A 21,280-nucleotide genomic window follows, 5' to 3' on the forward strand; every position below is an offset into this window, starting at 1 on the left:
ACCAAAGAACCTGTGAAGTAGGCCAGCCATCCTGAATATGTCAAGGTGCTTGCTGCTACAACATGTCCAAGGGCTTTCCTGTCTCTTCCATTTTCTATGGCTAAAATACTGTCTTTCCTTTATACCTGTTAAATCTATTTTCAGATCAATTCAAATACTACTTTCCTTCAGACACCCTCCCTTGATCCTTACATTCAGTAATTGTTTTTCTCCTTTATTTCATATAAACATTCTGCACCTGTCTATGTACTTGTCACACATTATTTGGTGTTGCAATTATTTGTGTATATGTCATACTATTCCATGGGCTTTTAAGAGGCTCCATGACAGCAAATATCAAAGATCATGTCTTATATAAATCCTTTATATTCTCCCCCTCCCCCAAAGAGTACCTAGTATAAAGCATTGTACATAACAGATCCTTAATAAATGTTTATCGAAATCTTGACTGGGAAGCAAAGTCATTTGTTACACAAAGCCATCAATGAGGAACGCTAACTAACCTAGTAATAACTTGCCCAAATTGTAGCTACATAATATCTAGTAGCAAATCTACAGCCTTAGCCCTATACATGCTGGCCTTGCAAACCCAACCCTATGAGGTCATGTCACACCCTCCATCAGTTTTTGCAGTGGTGGAAAGACAGAGACTATACATCATTTTTTTTTTTTACCACTCACCAACTCATCCCCTGGAGAGCAGAGTAGCTACAGAGAAAGTTTTGCATACCCTTGGGCATCTTTTCCCAGGTGAAATTGGTCCCTAAGGACCCACTTTGACACTTTTCTCTTCAAACTGCTCACTGTAGCTTAATAATTCTTTACTTGAACTGAACAGGGTTCAGAGATGTGACAAGAGGGCAAAAAAGAAGGACTGGGGTTGTTGCTTTTTCCTACCTCACTCTCCTGTAAAACATTGCACCTACAGTGCTATCAATCCCTTGATGGACCTTATCAAGAGGGCAGATCAGATTACCAGTAGTTTAGCAGTTCCATCACTAATAAAAATTGAGTAATACAAAATTAGAAAGAGGTGAAATCTGGGCGACTTACATAAGTGGCACTGAATGAGCCATTTGGGGACAAATTATTTTCTTCATGGCCACAGGTTAACAAATCAATCAACCAAAAAGTAAACAGCATTTAGCTGTTAAGATAGATCAGCCATTTAGTGATCAATGGACTGCTCAGCGCTTGATCTTTATGACTGGAAAGCAATGACATTAACTGGAAAGTTTATTTAGTAGTGCTGTATATACTAGCCTGTAACTCAGAAGCCAAAGGCAAAAATAACTCTACCACATGGGAGTTTTGATGCAGTAATTGAGAGCCAGATATGTGAAAGTCTATTTTATGTCAACAATAATAAAAATATGAGATAACTAAAACCAACAGAAAATTAATTTGAGATTCTGCCTGTGATAGGAATTAAAATTAAACTCATTCCTTGACTATGAATCATAGAGTGGTTGATTTTGATTGTCAAAACATATCTATAGTTAGTCAATGTACAAAGGATTTTTATGAAAAAAAAAAGAATTTCCATTTTTGTTTGGCTACATAAAGGCAAGATTTGGCCTTCCTTTAGCCTTATTGTGCTATAGCTATGTTGTTGGCCTATTCCATTTAGTAGAGAGGGGAGAACAAACAAGAACACAAGGGAGCAAACACTGAGGTTCTGTAGATAGTGAGAGTGGCCCCGTTTGTGGGTATCTACAAAGAGCATGGCTCTTTCTACTCTAGTCCAGGGGATTCATTGCAAAGCATTGGAGAATACCCCTGGCCAATGCAGAAAACAGCTTCCGTATCATAACATGAACCTTACCTGGTTGGAGCAGTATTTCACAATATGAGTTTTAGTACAAGGAGAGTCAGGGTTTGCTCCTGAGAGAAGCTGTTTGCTGTTTATTCCTAATGACACTTAATGTATGAACAAATTGTCCTCCCAGGGCCGTAACTGATATCATCAACGATTCTAGTACACAAACAAAGGCTCTAATGAAGCACAGCCATGTGTCTCATTCCCTGGAAGAGCCTGCAGTGTGAGTGGAGAGGAGAGAGGAGGACATTCTGACTAAATGAAGCTATTTCTAAGAGAGTAGATAAAATGAAAGGGCCCAAAAAAGAAACTGTTGAAAGCAAGTACAATTTAAAATTAAATATGCCAGCAGGGAAATTTTCCCTTATTTCAATATCTGCCCTGACAAAATCCACTAGCTTTGGAATCTACTGGCTCTCTGATTTTAAGAGGAAAAGATGAGACAAGCTAACCAGGGTTCCTGCTGCCCCTGGTGATTGGCAAGTAATAAATTCAGTGAACCTGCTTGCCACCTCTTTTTTTTTTCCTATGAAGCCTCTGTTCACAGGACTAATCCATGCTTGTCAGTCATGTTAGTCATCCTGTCCAACTGCCCTTTTTGGGGGCATGGCAGGCTACTTTCTCAAGTTTGTTTTGCCCAAAGACCATTTACATTTTTAGAACTACAGAAATAGAACTTCACTCATTTTGTTTGTTTTTTTAATGCTCAAAACTAAATCTGTTCTACCATGCCATGAAAAAATGACTGTCCGTGTTTACACAGAATGAGAGAGAGCTGTTGACTGAAATCACAACAGGTTAGTTAAGGAGTCTCATTCTTTTAGTCCAGGGACACCTCAGTTAATTCACTGACAGGATCCAACAGTATACCTTTTCAATATATAAGATCTTCTTTACCTGTTACCTTTGCTGAATGCTTGGGTGCTGATTGATATCTGTATACTGAGCCAAAAAGAGAAGAAAGTGGCCTTTTTTTCTTTCTCTTGAACTTTGTCCAGGTGCCTTTGCCTGTAGTGCAAAATTTATTTAACTAATGGCATTCATAAGTCCAGGATGCGGAGGGCAGAAAGAAGGCCAAGAGCTTGAAAATGGTGGATAAAGAATATACACAGTGGCTGTGTATGTATGGCAGTAGAGAAAAGGCTAAAAAAAAGTTAAAAGAAAAGCTAAGCATGGAGTGGCTCCATAAGTTGATTCACTCATCTTAATAAGATTTCTTGATTTTGATCAGAACTTTCTTATCACCCATGTATACTTGGATGTCATTTCATTTTTCTAGGCCTCAGTTTGCTCATCTGTTATGAGTTTATATTAGAAGATCTTTAAGTCCCTTCCAGCTCTAAATCTGTCCTCCTCCTAATTTCACCTCCTCATTTTACATATGAAAAAACTGAGGCCCAGAGGGGAAGTGACTTATCCAGGGCAAGACTGCTACAAAAGTCAGTGCTAAGACTACACTCCAAGTGTCCCTTCTCAGTTCTGCCTCCTGATTTCTCTGGCTCCCTTCAAGTCCCACTGAAGTCCCACCTTCTTCAAGGAAACTTACCCTACCCCTCAAAAAAGAAGACTTTCTCAGTCCTCCTTAATCTTAGAGCCTTCCCTCTGAGACTGCTTCCAATTTATCATATACATGTGTGTATACACGTGTATACATATATATGTCTTGTTTGTACATAATTGTTCATTTATCCAGTATAGTTCTAGACAAAATGATGAAGAAGCTATTGTTTCCTCTATTTAAGTGTGAACTCCTTGAAAACAGTTTTGTTTTGGGACTTGTGTGTGTGTGCACACACGTGCACGTGTGCGTGCACATGTCCCCAGCACTTAGCACACTGTGTGGCACATGAGGGGCACTCAAGAAACTGTTGGTTTACTGACTAATAAAATCCCAGTTAAGAGCAGTTTAGGTGCTCCAAAAGAGGGTGTGCCTCAATTTACCCCTGTGGCTTGAGAAGGGAGTCTATTTAGGGCAGTTTCATATTGAATATTCCTTTTATTTCAGAGGGATTACAAACTTCTGTGCACACTGGGATTGTGAGTTGCAGCTGCAGAAGCTACACACTCAGAAATATAGATTTTTGGAGCTACTAGCTGAGAGTCAGTGCTATAAATATGGCTAAAAGAAATAGGGATACTTAGCTCTGGGTAGAGTAAGCCAGGGTGTCTTTTCGTATTTGAAAAGTTGACATATGGGATAGAGATTAGAAATATCCTGTATAACTCTGGGAGAAACAATTGAGATGAATGGGTAAAAATGAAAGGGAGGTAGATTTTTGCTAAACATGAGCTCAGCCTCACGACCAATATGAAACACCCAAATGGCTATTGGAGGGCAAGAATTATTTCACTTTTACCTTCATATCTTTGTATCATACCATCATCTGAGTAGTTTCCACAAATACTTGCTGAATTGGAATTAATTGTAATATACTTAATTCTATAGGATTCTCCCTGACATAAAGGTCCCATCATTTAAAAAATTTTAAAAATAAATTTGTCATTTATTTTTAACTATAAAATTTTTTTTAGAGTTTTTTAGAGTTCCAAATTCTCTTACTTCATCTTGCCCCTCCCCCACCCATTAAGAAGGCAAGAAATGTGATATTTGTTATACATGTGAAATCATGTAAAATATATTCCCATATTAGCCATGTTGCAAAAAAGCAAGAAAAATAGAAAAAAAAGTTATGTTTCAATCTGCACTCAGACTCCATCAGTTCTTTCTCTGGAGATAAATAGCGGTTTTTGTCATTAAGTCCTTCAGAATTTATCTCCATATTGATTAGAATAGCTAAATCACTCACATTTGATCATCATACAATATCACTGTTCCTGTGCATAATATTCTCCTGGATTTATTCCCTTCACTTTATATCAGTTCATAGAAGTTTTTACAGGTTTTTCTGAAACTTTATTGCTTATTTCTTATAGCACAGTAGTTTTTGATCACAATCATACACCACAACGTGTTCAGCCATTCCCCAACTGATGGGCATCCCCTTGGTTTCCAATTCTTTGCTACCACAAAAGGAGCTACTATAAATATTCTTATACATATAGGACCTTTTCCTTTTCCTTTGATATCTTTGGGATACAGACCTAGTACTGGTATTGCGGGATCAGAGGGTATGCACAATTTTATAGCCTTTGGGCATAGTTCCAAATTGTTCTCCAGAATGGTTGGACCTGTTCACAACCCTCCTAAGTGCAGTAGTATTCCAATTTTCCCACATCTCCTTCAACATTGATCATTTTCCTTTTCTGTCATATTACCCAATCTGATAGGTGTAAGGTGGTACTTCAGAGTTGTTTTAATTTCTATTTCTCTAATCAATAGTTAGTTAGGGCATTTTTCATATGACTATAGACAGTTTTGATATCTTCTTCTGAAGACTGCCTGTTCATAAAGGTGCCATATTTTTTAACACCAGCATTCCTCTACATTGTTGTGCATTCTGTGATGTTGTTGTATGACTGTGAGCCAGGCTATACTACAGTCATTGAAAAACTTCAGTAGAAAATCACCCAGGCTGTTGCAGTGGAGAGGCACATGGTGAGTCAACATATCCTGAAGCACATAACAACCAAGGAATTATGCAGGAGCAAGGTGAAGCATGTCATCAAAATAATGTATAACTATGGAAGATGAGCTGCTTAGGTGGAAGGAGTGAGGGATGACTGAGGAAGACCCTGCATGCCCTATAGGTCTCCTTTCAGTGGCAAGAGAAATCAAGGTTGATCTCTAGCATACCAGGTGGATACTTAGTGGAAATTTTATGGGAGGGTAGGCATAAGCATCACACTAAATGAGCAAGCAGGAATGGGTTGCAATTTGTATCCCTGAAGGGAACAGCCAAATTGATGTGTTCATAGACCTGAATTATTGAGAGCTACTCAGCTTTGGAAGTATTCAAGCAAAGTCTAGATGGCTATCTGTCAGGGATATTGTAGCAACTTTTCCTGCTTAAGGTGGGATGCTGACTTAGATAAATTCCAATTATCTGATTCTTTAATTTTAAGTTTCTGGTGTGACTACTTCCTCTATTCAGTGTTTGTAGATAATTTCACAGGAAGTTCTGAAGAATGCCTATCCAACTGAGGGCAGATGATAGAGTTCTAATCTCATTGGGTCCATCTGGGTGCTGGAGAGTGCTGGAGAGTCTACGTCATCCCAGATGGGAAGAGAAAATGTGACTCTCAAGCATAGTTCTAGGCAAAATGATGAAGAAGTTGGTTTGTCTTCCATGCTTCTCCCTTCCCATTCAGCCTCTGATTCCTTCCTTTCAGTGTCAATGCTCAGGGACATAGTAACCTGGTGCCTCCACCTTACACCCCACAAAGTGGTGTCTCTCTGTGGAAGAATACCCCCAAAGCATCAGACCTTCTCAGACTATCATGCTCTATCAGAATGCATCTGTTCCTCAAGGTTCATTTGTTGATAAAAACCAATTTGACAAAATAATTCATAACGTAGTAACTAATGATTTATAACATCCTCATATGTTATTCCTTCCAGAGCACATTTGTATTTTAATTTAAAGGAGAATATCCAAATATGTAGTCAGGAGACTTGAATTCTTGTTCTTACTTTGTCACTCCTTCATTGTAATCAAGGCATTTTCTCATTGTGGGACTTTTTTTTTTTATAAAATGGAAGAGTTATACTAATCAATTCAATTAATCAACAAGCCTTTATTAAGTATCTAATATGTAAAGACATCCTGCTTGGAACTGGAGAGCCACACAAAATTTAGGTAAGCCATGACCATTGCCCTTATGGAAATTAGAATCTAGTAGAAGGAAAGATAGATAACACACATATTAAAAACTTACCATATGCCTGGTACTCTATCAATCCCTGGTAATATAAATACAAGCAAGAGAGATAGTTCCTACCCTCAAGATACTTATATTTTATTGGGGAAAACACAACAGTAAAGGAGATTTAGAAGGGGATGGAAAGCAGTGTGGAGATAGTCAGGAAGTAGCTTAGAAGTCTGGTTCCAGGTAAGATAGAGCAAAATTTCACTTGTCAGATATGTTGGATCCAGAATTGGAGTTCAAAGTTGAAATGAGAGGGACGATAATGATGACCAGAGTGTGGGCAACATGGGGCAGAGATAGCTGGGATAATAGACAGGTATAGAATGTAGAGAGCTTTGAAAGTCAGGCTAAAGACTTTAAACTTAGCAAGGAAGAGGATAACACTGAAGGCTTTTTGAGACATGATAAGATGTATATTTAAGAGGAAGGTATTTTGGAAACATATGAAGGTAGAGTCTTAGGATCACAGTACAAGAGTCGCTAAGGTTTTTAGATAGCCATCCAATCCAAACCCTTCACTTTCCAGTTTAGGAAACTGAAGCCCAGGGTGGGTAAGATCACCCAGATAGTTGGCATGAAAGGCAGGTTTGAACTCAGGTACTCTGACCAGCATTCTTTCTGAGGTTCTCTCCTATACAGCTGCAGTGGGAGTAGAGGCATGGGGAGAGAAGGGAAGAACATAGTGGTATCCAGTTGTCTGCACAGTTGATCTAATTGATTTTGTAGAAATGGGTCACTAAATTGGTCCAGATGGGGAGAATATTTATGCCTTTACCTCAATGTAAGGTTAGTTGTTATATACAGAAAAATCCTGCAACAATAAATTTGAATGAAATTCAGACAAAGCCAAATGAATATGTAGGAAAACTTGAACTCTTCCAAATATATTCCTCTCCTGGTCTTAGCTATCAAAAAAAAAAAAAAAACGCAACCTTTTAGAACTTAGAAGAAAGTCCTTTTGAGTCATCTTGATAATCTTCATGCAGATAGACACTGCAGAGCCCTGAATGCCAAATCCTTCACAATGATAGTTCCGGCTGTACTTTCATGGGTTCTGTAGCCATGGTTTTCATTTTGAGATCTCATTTTAAAGACCACCATCCTACATCTCTATTTTGGCAGAATGAAGACAGTTCATACATGATGAGTAAACCATTAGAAGGACAGAAACAAAAACATATTGGTAGAGAAGAGACAAGATAAGTGTTCATATTTCATTTTTCAGATGTGGGAATGCAGGAGAAAATAGTGCTAACATCTTGAAAAACGCAAATGTTTTGGCATGACTGACATGAGATTTGACAATGGCTCTATCCCTAAAGAAAGCAGCCCTTGTGTTTACTTAAGAAAGGCTATTTTAGATGTAAGGAGGTGGGAGGAAGGGCTTAATACATCATATATGACAGGAGAGAATTGTTTCTACTGTGACTTTGAGGATGTACTTGTGTTACAGGCAAGAAATTTAAGCTCAAGAAACAGCTACAGTTTTTCAGGGCAGACAACTATCTTGGGCACTGGGGACTCATCTCTGGTGCTCTCTCCATTGTTCAGTGGTTAGTTCAGGGAATAAACTGAGCTTCCCTCTACTTCTGCCTCCATTATTTCTAATAGGAAATATGACACCCCCCCCCCCAAACTCTTTAATTCCTTTACTTTTAACATTACATGCCTTCAGATACTTCATATCAGTAGGTAACTTTGTTATGCAGGTTTCTAGTGGAATTAGCTACTAACGAATGCAGTTTTCCATTTTAACACATAAGTCAGGTCTATGTTAGATCAATTGGATCATTTATTCATTCTTTCAATATTCATTGATTCAGTTTCTTCAATGTACAGAGCTCTATGTAAGGAAGAAATATAAAGACAACTAAAATTCAGTACCTGCTCTCACAGAGTTGATAATTTAGCAGGGAAGATGTGATGCATATCCAACTATATTAAAAACTATACAAGGACTATTATACAGAGTTAAATATGAAAACAGCACAAGAGAAGTATCAAGTATTATGTGGCATTGGAGGATAAAAAATTCTTTTGGGGTTATCTAGGAAGCCTTTATGGAAGTGAGATTTTTGCTAGGACTTGAAGAAGGGGTAGGATTTCAAAAGACAGAAAAATGGGTGGTACTTGAGAATAGGGTTGAGGAGGAAGCCAATTTAATCTAAACATAAAAAATCATCCAGTCCAACAGTTTCATTTTTTAATTGTTAACACAATTTCCTTTATTAATGGTGGTAATCAAGGTAAAATTCCCAGTTGAAACATTTTGTTAGCATCATGATTTCAAAAATCCAGAAGAGATTCAGGAACTAGGTGAAATACATTGCAAACAATTGTGCAGTTGTTTGGTGGTCTGCAAAGACCCCTTTCCTGAGTCAGTTAAGGAGATCAAAGATCTGTACCTATTTCTGACGGCTAATTAGGTTGACCAAGACCTTGTTGCTTAAATGTGAATATGGTTGTTTTTGGAGAAAACACCAGAACCAGGGAAGTCTCTGCAGCTGAGACAGGGAATTCCTGTTGTCTCTCTTTCCTAGATGTTTGTCTGAATGGGATGTCTATGTGTTTTCCAGAGACATATTGTATTAAGCTTATATCTCTTATCCCCGTCCCCCTCCCCCCAACCAGGCATCTTGTATGCTGTTTCTCAGCTTGATGACTTCCCAACAGCTCCACTCCCCAAGGACTAATCTGTGATAAAGCCAATTATAATCCGGGCTACTTTTTTTTTTACTGTTCTAGAACGCCACCCAGCACCCAAGGACATTTTTGGAAGCCTCAGACACATTTTTCTTTATATCCAGATATCAATCAACCAAATAACCAACTAACAAAGATTTATCTTGTATGAACAAAAAAATAAATTTAGGAACCATAAAGAGAAGCAAAAAAAAAAAACAAAACCTCATGTCTTTACTAATTGTTATTCCCTGCTGTGACTATTGGCCAACTTTAAAATGATGTTTTTAATTCATTACACTATTCTATTGATTCTATACTGGAGAGATGAATGAGCCTGTATGAGGGATAAAATCTTGGATAAACCATGTGAGTTGTCCATCTTCCAGGTTCTAGGGTGAAAGTTTTTAAAGAAGGGAAACATACCTGTAACTTCCTTTATCTTTGCCCCTTTTCAATTCTGGAGTCTTTTCCTTGTTATGTCAGGTACCCATTGTTTTCCTGTTTCCCCTTCCCCAAGTCAAACCTCATTCTCAGAACTTTCATTTGTGTTAGGATACAAATGGTTGACAGCTTTAAATTGTTCCCCCTTCTAAGGGAGTTTCCATGTAATAGGGATCCAAACTTAAGCTATAGGAATAAAACTGGTATGTCTGGCAACAGCAAACAGAGAAAAATAATTTTGGGTCTCCCTGTTTGCTTTCCCTTTACTGGCGTTTCTTCCAAAATTCATAAAGGAAGTATTTTCAAACATTTAAAACTTTCTAGAAATTCTATCTAGACCCTCTAGAAATAGACACCCTGTAGACAGTTACTTCCTGTCACTAGAGGTTAGAGCAGAGATAAATGACCACTTGTACTAGAGGTTAGAGAAGAGATAAATGACCACTTGTAGAAAACAATTCATGTGTCCAAGAAGGATGACCTTGAAGATATTTTCTGCTCTGAAATTCTTTGATTCTGGATTCTAACCTTCATTCCTAGAGATTACATATTCCTCACTCAATGAAACCACTAGGTCACTTCACCTTTTAATGTTTTATTTTTAATTTGTAATTAAATTTAATTATTAATTTAATGTTTATTCAATGTCATACAAAACCCAACTTCTGGGGAAAATGGATAGCAGTATGGAAAGAAATTCTATTTAAACCAACATCTCATTCCTTTTACCAAAATAAGCTCCAAATGGATATGTGACCTAGATATAAAAAAAATTAACACAATAAACAAATGAGAGAAACAAGGTGAGAGGGATAACTATCAGATCTATAGATGACCAAATAAGAGATAGAGAGGATCACTGAAGATAAAATTGATAATTTTGATTACATAAAATTTAAAAAGCTTTTGCACAAACAAATCCAATAAGGCTAAGATTAAAAGTGAAGAATAATTTGGAAAATGTTTGTGCAAGTTTCTCTGATAAGTATCTCCAAGTATTTCCAAGATATGAAAAGAATGGATTCAAATTGATAAGAATAAGAGCTATTCCCTAATTGATAAATGAATTGTCTAAGGATCTGACCAGGCAGTTTAGCTATAGACATTTTTAAAATATCCAAAATCACTAATAATCAGAGAAATGAAAATTAAAGCAATGTCTGGATTCTACTTCATACCCAAAAGATGACAAAAAAGAAAATTATAAATGTTGGAGGAGATGTGGGAAAACAGGCATATTAATGTTGATAGAATTGTGAATAGGTACAACCATTCTAGAAAGCAATTTGAAATTAAATATAAAAAAAATCACTAAACGTTGTGTGCTCTTTGATCTACCTGTGTCACTGATAGGCCTAGATCTAAAATAAATTAAAGAATGAGGACTAAGTTCTTGATAAACAAAAATATTTAAAGTAGGTCTTTTTGTAATAGCAAAGAACTGCAAATGAGGAGAATGGTCAACAACTTGGGAATGACTGAAAAAGTTGAGGTATGTGAATGTGATGGCATACTATTGTGCTAAAAGAAATGAGGAATTAGATGATTTTCAAAGAGATGTAGAAAGACTGTATCATCAGATGCAGAGTGAAGTGAATAGAACCAGAAAAACAGTTTGTACTGTATCAACAGTAATGTAACAACATTATAAAAACAATTTTGAAAACTTTCATAGATTGATTAAAAATGAAACAAGCAGATCCAGGAAAACAGTTTATATAATAACAACCAGCCTGTAAAGACAAACAAATTGAATTCCAGAGAACTGAAGATAAAATGTTACTAGATAGAAAGGAGATAGACTTAGGCTGCAGAATAGGACATGTATTTTTTGTACACAGCCAATGAGGAAATTTGTTTTGCTTTTCTCTTTTTTGAAGGTTGAAGTTGAGAATGAGAGAAAATTGATGTGGAATGTTGCATGTACTTTCAGATGTGGTAACTATATTTGTCTTTGATTAATTATTTTATTGTGTTATAAGTGTAAAGGAGGCTGTCCCTTACATGTAGCATGAGGGTGCATCATTTTGTGACTTGAAGGGAGACAGAACAGATAGACATCTCTATGCTCTTCTCCCTCTATGCTTCCCCCAAAATTTTAATTCCTGCCAAAAAGGGAAGCAAGAAGTTGGGGCCAGAGCCTGCTCTGCTTTCCTCAGAGACAGAGGGTACCAGGCTAGAATTATGTCTATCTGCTCTCTTAAATATTATTAGTCAAGGGAATATGATCAACTTCTCTTTAACTTCTGATCACTACGTCATTATTAGAGGAAACAGGAAGACCCATGGCTTCACCCCCTTTACACCAATTATCAGTTCCATAGTGACTCATAGTTAATGGCAAAGAAACTTTTTATGATCAAAATCATAGCAAAACAGGAACCAGATCAACCAAGAGAAAGTGTCCTAGATCTCATCCAAGGGAAAACTCCCCAAAGTCTATAGCATAACAAGCTGGGGATAATAACATGATGGTGATTACTGTCTCCTCTCTTGGGTTCCCAGAGTCTTCCTTTAGCAGCCCAAAGTGGAATTGGTCTCTTTCATGATTCTTTGTGGCACCCCAAAGCAACCTGAAGTTTGAAGAGTTCCAAACAAGACTGGAGGAGAACTGAATCTCTCTAGCTCTTGACAACTCTACCCCACCATCAGGGCCTCAGCCTCCACCAATAAGGAGAGAGTCTCATACCAATGGACTTTGGGACAGAGGTTACATGACAGGCCTCTCATGGGATGGGGGATACATCTATAAAAGTTTATATTATAAAAACAAAACTGTCAATCAAACAATAAAGATTTATGAAGCACTTACTATGTGCCAGTCACTGTACTAAGCCCTGGGGAACCAAAGAAAGGCAAAAGACAGTCTCTGCCCTCAAAGAGCTCAGAAACAAATGAACAAAGGAGGACAACATATAAAAAGAAACTGAAAAGGGGAGGAGGGAGGGTGGTGGAACCTGGCCAAATGGTACAATTAAAGTTAAGGAAAGTAGCTGGGTAGGAAATAATGAGAATCACTGTGCTGAACATCAATAAAACTTTTTTGAAAAAATGAAAAAGATGAAAAGTGACTCAAAACAATATTTATTAATAAAAATATACTTGGCTATTTTGATGGGAAAAAAAGACTTATGACTGGCTATCATCTCTCCCCTTGGGGTCAGTCCAGAGCCCCCATTGGGGTGAGGCCACAGCTCACAGTCCTCCCTTTTGAAGACCATTGCTTTAAGATGTCATTTCCTTGAGCTGAACTTATTACTATAAAAAATTACCAAGAAGCATTACACAGAGAAAAAAGTGGTTTGATATTAAAACAACGAAATATGGATTAATGTTATAAACATGTAAATATGTAATAGCTAGCATTTACATAGTACCTTATGGTTTGCAAGGTGCTTTACAAGTAGTATTTTATTTGAGCCTTACAACAACCCTGGAAGATAGGTGCTATTATTATCCCCATTTTACAGATGAGGAAACTGAGATAGACAGTTAAGTGACGTGCCCAGAGTCACACAGCTACTAAGTGTTTGAGGATGAGTTTGGTTCCAGATCTTCCTGACTCTAGGTCCAATGCTTTATCCACTGGGTCACCTAGCTTCCTATTAGAAATGTATAAAAGTATGAAGTGCAACATATAGTAGATGTCTCATCAGTGTTTACGGATTGATCCATATGAAATAGTAAAGATATTCCTATACTGGAAAAATAAAAACTTTTCATAGCATCACCAAATCTTAGAGGTAGAAGAGATGTTTCAAGATCAAATTGGGTCATTTAATATGTGAAACACTGAGACTCAGTTTCCTCTCACTTTCCTTTTGTTGTATATGTTTGACCAGCCTACCAAGCATTTTCTCATCTGCAATTTCATTCAGTCCTCATAAAAACACTATAAAGTAGGCCAGGAAATTAACATTCCCCTCCTTTTTTGTATTTCAAACAAAATCAAGTATAGAGAAATGAAGCCCCCAGCTCATAGTAGCTCCTCCTCTTAAATTCTTTCTACTAGATCCCATTTCTATTGCATTTTTTTCACCAATAAGGTTTTGTTGCTGTTTTTTTTAACATCAGAGAATATATCAGCATTTGGGTGAAAATGTATTTTCAAGGTGACAGCACATTCTTTGAGTATTTGAAAAAAGTAGTGAAAAGGAAAACTGACCCTATTGGGAATTTCTGAGTCCTAAAAGAAAATAAGGCAAATCTCTAGTGTGCTAGAAGCAGCTAGATAACCATCTCTGAGGCTTGGGAAGGAGTGAATAAATATTCCAGTCATCCTTTATCAGAGAAGGTGTAGGGCTTCTACTTCTGATTATTTTTTCCCTGTCTTGATGAAGCCTAAGACAAAAGAGCAGCTAGTGTTCAAGTCATTGACTAATGCTGAGTATACGTAGGGAAAAACAATGTCCCACATCATCAACTTTAAATATTCGATTTTGTTTTATTTTCTGAATGAAATGGTATGGAACAGTGTAATGAGCAATAGAAATATGAAACCAAGAAGCAATTAAATCTTCACAGAAGCAAAATGAGAGCAAACAAAGAGTCTGCTTAAGTTAGCAAACCAGCTGACACTTAGGTAAGATGTTTCCAAAGTTCATGTACCTACTCTTTGGTTGCTATAAATTTTCACTTGCTGAGCAAACACTATTGAATCACTAGAAACTCATTTACCCTTTTTCAATGGTAAAAGGTAGGTTTGTCACAAGGCCTTGTTAAGTCCTTCCCCCCTATTCAAATATCGTCAGTTTTTGTCTATTTGGTGTACAATTTAACACAAAGACTAAGTAGGTACAAAAGACATCTGGAGGAAATCAACATTTTAAAAAGAGGTCCCAGTTTATAGAGCCATAACTAGGAATTTATGCAGATGGGGCAAAAATATTTAGAAGGGTGGCAGTGGTCACTCAAAGGGTACTCCAAATGGGAGGAAGAGGCTACATCAGGAGAGGACAGTTTTGTAGAATGTTCACTTTGAGCCATCCCCCTACCACACACTCTTCCCCACATACTGAATCCCTCCAAACTGCTTTGTAGGCACACAACCCCACCTTCTTCCAGGACCTCCTCCCTACCCCCAACTTCCTTTGGATGTAGATCATGCTTGACTTTTGTATTTGGAGTTAAGGAATATCCCTGCCCCCATCAAAACCTTGGGACAAAGCCTTGGCACCCATACCCTAGGTATTTAAACAGACAGTGGAAAGAAATCTGAAATAAATATCATTTTCCATTATATCAAATTTGTGTAGATAGAATGGGGTTCTGAAAGGGAGTAGTGCTGGTACTGGTGACCAATTATCCTCCAAAAGGAATTATGTTACAGCGATTATGGCTGAGAACTTCAGAACACCTGATAAGCATTCCAAAGGAGTGTTCTTTTTGTCAGATTGCCTTGCAATGCACAACCCATAGACACAGCCATTTTCAAGAAGAGATAATTTAGAGGAAATGATATCAAATTATGTTGCCACATTTTCTTTTTTTCCTCTGTCACAAAAAGAATTTCCACTATTTTCCTCTTTCCTTTCAAAGAATGCTCCTTAAATTGGTGTTTCTGTTGTTACCCTCAGCAGTAGCATGGTCAAGGAGAAAATATGTAGGCTTTGGAGTCAGAGGACCTGGGCTGCCATTACACTACCTGTCTAACCTTGGGCAAGTCATTTCATGTCTCTGAGCCTCAGTTTCCTTAGGTGGAAAAATGAAGGGAAGGGAAGGAAAGAGGTTCATGCCTCCTTACTATGAGGAAGAAAGATGGAATGTGACCTTGAGCTAGCTAGAGAAGTGTGATATTTACGGGGACAGAATTGCACCATGGTTTCCCAGAGCAGAAGCCAACATACTTTAGGCAACAAGGACAAGGCTTTCTCTTCCTGATACTGGGGCCTCAGTCCTTCCAGTTTCCCAGTATTTGGGGTAGATTTCTATGGTAGCTTCATAGGAGATCTCTGTTCTGGGGTCTACATGATGACTGCTTTGACTTCATGGTTAACAAAAGAATGCTGAGATTGAGGGCATCTAGACTGTGTGCCTAAATTCCGATAAGGACCTGGAAATATATAATCCTCCTTTATCTGTATTTTTAAATGTATGCATTGTATACATGAAGTCATTAGTAATCATATTTTAGAATCAAATTCTCCATGCAATGAAGTTGTCTAGGTAGATTGGCATGTTTGTTTTTGGAACTATATTTTCTGAAAAGTACATATCCTTTCAATGTTCAATAAATATACATCCCTGATTTTAAAGGGAAAAAAAGAAAACTGAGGGGTTTAGGTAAAATAATATCTGAGACTATTCCCTTCAACTTCAAAACTAAGGTCTGAAGAGGTTTTCCCTTCCAATGAACCAGTGCCCTAAATGTCTCACTTTATGAGACATAATGTATCACACAATCAGATGTTGGAAGGACTTAGAAAAAACCTAAAAATTTTTCCATGTACTGAAATATTTGTAGATGCAAATTTCATTGTAAAGAAAGCAGCAAAACACTATGACTCTGAGTTATTGACTAAAGCTCCAAAATACAATAACAATTCCCCAATTGATAAATGGTCAAAGAATATGGTCAATTTTCTAAAGAAGAAATTCAAGCTATCAATAGTCATATGAAAAAATGCTCCAAATCACTAATAATTAGAGAAATGCAACTGGAAGCAACTTTGAGCTTCTACCTCACACCTATCAGATTAGCAAAGCTGACCAAAAAAATGGAAAATGAGAAATGGTAGAGGGACTGTGGGAAAACAGGCACATTAATGTACCATTAGTAGAGCTATGAACTGCTCCAGCCATTCCCAAAAACAATTTGGAACAACCAAAAAGTTTCTAAACTGTTCATACACTCAAACTCAGTGATACTACTACTAGGTCTATTCCCCCAAAGAGCTCAAGGAGAAAAGAAAAGATTGTATACTTAAAAAAACATTTATAGCAGTTCTTTGTGTAGTGGCAAAGAACTGGAAACCAAGGAGGTGCCCATCAATTGGAGAATTGTTTAATGGATTTTGGTATTACAAATTTAATGAAATGTTTATATCATAAGAAATGACAACATGAACTGTTTCAAAGAAAACCAGAAATACTTTTATGAACTGATGAAGAGTGAAGGGAGCAGAACCATGAGAACAATGTACACAATAACATCGTTGTAAAGACACATGACTGAAAAATTTGAGAACTCTGATCAATGAAATGATCAACCAGAATTACAGAGGACTAGTGATAAACATGCTATCCATGTCCTGAAAGAATTGTAATGATTCCAAGTGTGCAGATTGGGAGAAAGAGAGAGAGAGAGAGAGAGAGAGAGAGAGAGAGAGAGAGAGAGAGAGAGAGAGAATCAAAGCAAGAATTTGATTTTCTTGGTTATGCATATGTGTTGAAAAGGGTTTTGTTTTTCTACCTTTTTCAGTTGGGGAAAGTGAGAGGGAAGATAGATTTTTGTTAATTAAAAATGTAATTTGATTAATTAATTTAACTAATTTATTTTTAAAATATGGCAACAACACACCAGTGGAAATGCTTTTTAATACTTGTATTAGAATACTCGTGCTTACCTTAAGGCTTAATCTAGAGGAGAGTTTCTTAACCTTTGCTCATGTCATGGACTTAGTGGTATCTGATAGTTAAATTTTCAGTCTGAGAATTTACACCTGAGAAATCAGCAAATACTACAAATAAGGGCTTGATTTATTGTTTTATTGATTGTCTAAATTTAAGAAATTAATGGAGAAAATGTTAATAATGCAGGTGAAACTTAAAAGTGTGTTGTGCTTTGTGGAAAGTTAGTTTTTAAATATTTACCAACACAACCTTGCATGGACCCCATTGGTAGTTTAGTGAAACTTCTAACACCTTTTCAGAAAACTGTTCTTTAAATAATTAAAGGAAATTCTAAATTTTAGTTTGAGATGAGTAAATATGGATTCCAGATCTAGATGGGTATATCAGACTAGACTAGATACATACACAGATAGAAATACATATGTATATTCATATATATGTATATGTGCATGTTGTGTTTGGAAAATGAATTTTATTGAATCAGATCCAAATCCTCATTATAATTCTGCTTTTAATGGGGCATCATTATCATGGTTTTCCCAGCTTAAAGTATTTTGACCTGTCTAATGTGAGAGCCTATTCATGATGGCTTCCATAGAAGGACACAGCAGAATTCAACTCAAAGGTCAGGGAGGTTTGAATTTCTGGGAATTTAGGAAATCATTTACCTTTCATGAGATTAGACATTTCTCGTAAGGTGACCATCTGGAACCTGCTTTTTCAAATGGGTCACAGTTTTCCTCTCAGAAATAAAACATGCTAACTGCCCAAGAGCTTAGGTCTGCCATGTCTACACCTCAAAGGTAGGAGTTTTAACCTGATAGCATCAGAACATTCACGCAAATACAATTACTATTTAATTGTGAACTCCTTGAGGGTTGACTGTGTCATCTTTGTGCCCCAGCTCCTAGTGTCTCTCTCACATCATAGCGTTTATGAAAGATTTGTGGATGTGAATTAATGATAAGAGACTCTTCCCCTAGTCTAGTGATTCACTTAAAAGAAAGGGAGGAGATGTTAAAAAGTTTGCCTTCCTCCTAGCCACAGTAAGTACTACTGACATGCTACCAGGTTAACTTGACTCATTCTTAGAAGCATTCAGAGAAAATTGCAAAGGTTACATGGGGGGGAAAAGCAATCCTTACAATAAGAGCCATATGAAAATGTAATGGGCCTCCTTGGGAAGTATAGTGGGTTCCCTTTCATTAAAGGTTTGCCAGTAAAGCCTGGATGACTGCTTGGGTGATTGTTGACGAGAGTGTTTTTTAGGTACAGTTTGGACTAGATGACTCAGAAATTCCTTAAACTCTGAGACTGTGAATCTGTGACTTTATGTGGGGAGAGCATCAAGGAACTGAAGGTAATGAGAAGTAGAAAGATGAACAGTTACCAGAAAAGATCAGAAGAAAAGGATCAAAGAGGTCCAGGCAGAAAGGGCTAAGTAATTTTTGAGAAGGATAAGTTGAGATTAGAACCTGAGAGCAAAATTTAATGGAGAGCACATAACAAAAATGCTGAGCAGATGGCTGGAACAAAAGGTGAGGGGGCTCTCAGTGGACAGTAAAGATTGCTGTAGTAAGCAGACTGTATAGTGTTGTGCAAGCATGTAAGGAGGACTGAACATGAGCACTTATTAGGGTTATAGATTCTCAGATTTAAAAGGAATTTAGAGATCCTTAGTCCTACCCACTGACCTGTTCATGAATCCCTTTCAGTACATTCCTGACAGGTAAGCTTGCCCCATCTCTGCTTGAAAATCTCCATTAATGAATGTAACAAAGAGAACTTAAATAGTATTGTCAGATGGGGAGAAAGAAGCCCTCATGAAGAAATGAGATGGAAATTACTATCTTGGCTCACTGCTGAAGGTTGTGCATTTGGAGTTGAATTTCACTCCCATGTGCTGGGGAGTGGAGAGACACACTGGTTCTGGTAATTGGAATAGTAGATAATTGCTGCATGAGGAAACCAACTGAGAGGACCTTACCTTATCCTCACAACTTTCTCCAGGCTACCAATAAAGATTCAGCCTTTTCCAAGTGGCTTGGGCTTCTATTCTCTTGACTCTCTTAGTGATTATATAAGTAAATTGCAGCCCCCACCCCCACCCCCTCCCGGAGTCTGACACCTTCCTGTCTGCCTTCCTGCACTCCAGACTTCCAACTTCAGAAACAGACTTCCTTCATCCAAGTCCCTGCTACCTTCTATTTGTAGCCAAGGTTGGTTGCTTGTTGTCTTTCATTTTCGAAGAGGACCAAAATGACATCGCTATTCTAGAGTCAAGTTTCAGTGTGTCCAGCTGTGACTGATCAGACCCATACCAGGTCTGAACGTTACTACAGGTCAGGCACAAATGGTCCATATGACCGTTTGACCTGGATTCTCTAAATTTGCACATCCTGCATTTCCTTTAAGCTGTTTTAATTCTGCCAACTAATTCTGTTGCCTGTTTGTAGGAATAGATTTATTTACAAGGTAGTGAATTCATTAATATAATAATAGAACTTCAGAGCTAGAAGGGACCTCACAGACCATTCAGGTCAGCCTATAACTCCCCAAAATCCATTGTTAAGTTGTTTCAGTCATGTCTGATTCATTGTAACCCCATCTGGAATTTTCTTGGTCATAGTTTGTCATTTCCTTCTCTAGCTCATTTTACAAATGAGAAAACTGAGGCAACAGGGTTAAGTGACTTGTCTAGGGTCACTCAGCTAGTAAATATCTGACTGGATTTTAACTCAGGTCTTCCTGACTCCAGGCTCCACACAGTATCCACTGAGCCACCTAGATGCCCCCAAAATCTATTAAACATGCTCAATAAGAGATAACTGACAAAATTGTCAAGCGCTTGAAGGTCTTCAATAAAGAAGAACCCACTACCTTCCCATTTCACTTTTGATTAGTTCAGTTTGTTGGGATTTTTTTTTTTTTTTTTACCAACATCAAACCTAAATCTGCCTCTCTGAACCTTTTCCTCCTTGTTCTTGGTTCAGCCTTCTATAGCCAAAGAGAACGAGTCTCATCTAACTTTCACATGACAGCACAAGATGTCTGTGGAAGACATCTCTCATGACCTATTTGGTGTTAGGTATGACTCAGGCTAATTTCTTGGTAGTTTAGGTTCGGTATTGAGATGAAACTTTGGTAGATCATTGTATCATTAAGGAGATAGTGCAGCTGCTTTAAGTATTTTTAGGATCTGATTGCATGGTATAATGGACACACCCACACCAGATTAGAATCAGCAGAACATTTATTCTGCACACAAGGACAATATAAAACAGTATTAAAGAAATATAAAGACAAAGCTTACCAGAGTAATAGAAATATTTACATAAAGCACCAAACCAGGGAAGCACCAAGTATGGGTAGTCCCTTGATTTTAGCTCCCAGAGTCCTAGCTGGGAAAGTCCCAGGTGAGACTCCAAAGCATGAGCAATTTTTCCAGATTATATCCAGTTTCAAACAAAGAAGGATTTGGCGCAGCATGATTTAGCAGCCAATGGGCCCACCACCAGAGCCTACCTATGTGACTTAGCACCTGATTGGTTCGGCACCAGACCCTTATGTGACTCAGCACAGGATGTGTTGCAGCTGTGGACTGGGCCAGAGTTCAAAGGAGTGAGACATCTGTAATTGTTATGGCAAAATGTTTGCGCTCAAAAGGACACAGGATTGATTCTACATATTTCTAGAGGGATGGTCAGCCCTTCCAGGAAGAGGAATCTGACCTTTCAGTCCTGGGAACATGGCCCCTGTTCCAAGGAGAAAGGACAACATATGTTGTCACGTACACCTATAAATCTTTAACATTTCATTAGCCTTTCAGTCATTCAAAAGGAGGCTTAGTTAGCTGTGAAGGAGAAGGATATTCAACAAAAATAAGTATCCAGGATACCTCAAATTCATGCAGGGAAGCTTCTAAGTCATCCCCTG

The 21,280-nt window shown here is 37.6% G+C and overlaps 1 long non-coding RNA gene across 2 annotated transcripts in view; it reads right to left on the reverse strand.

Moving 5' to 3' along the window:
* The window catches only part of LOC140505249 (uncharacterized), a 54,057-nt gene that overhangs the window by 16,731 nt on the left and 16,046 nt on the right, over positions 1-21,280 (reverse strand). The gene's annotated exons all lie outside the window — the stretch shown is intronic.

This window comes from Notamacropus eugenii, chromosome 5 (genome assembly GCF_028372415.1).
Source record: "Notamacropus eugenii isolate mMacEug1 chromosome 5, mMacEug1.pri_v2, whole genome shotgun sequence".
NCBI classification, from domain to species: domain Eukaryota; kingdom Metazoa; phylum Chordata; class Mammalia; order Diprotodontia; family Macropodidae; genus Notamacropus; species Notamacropus eugenii.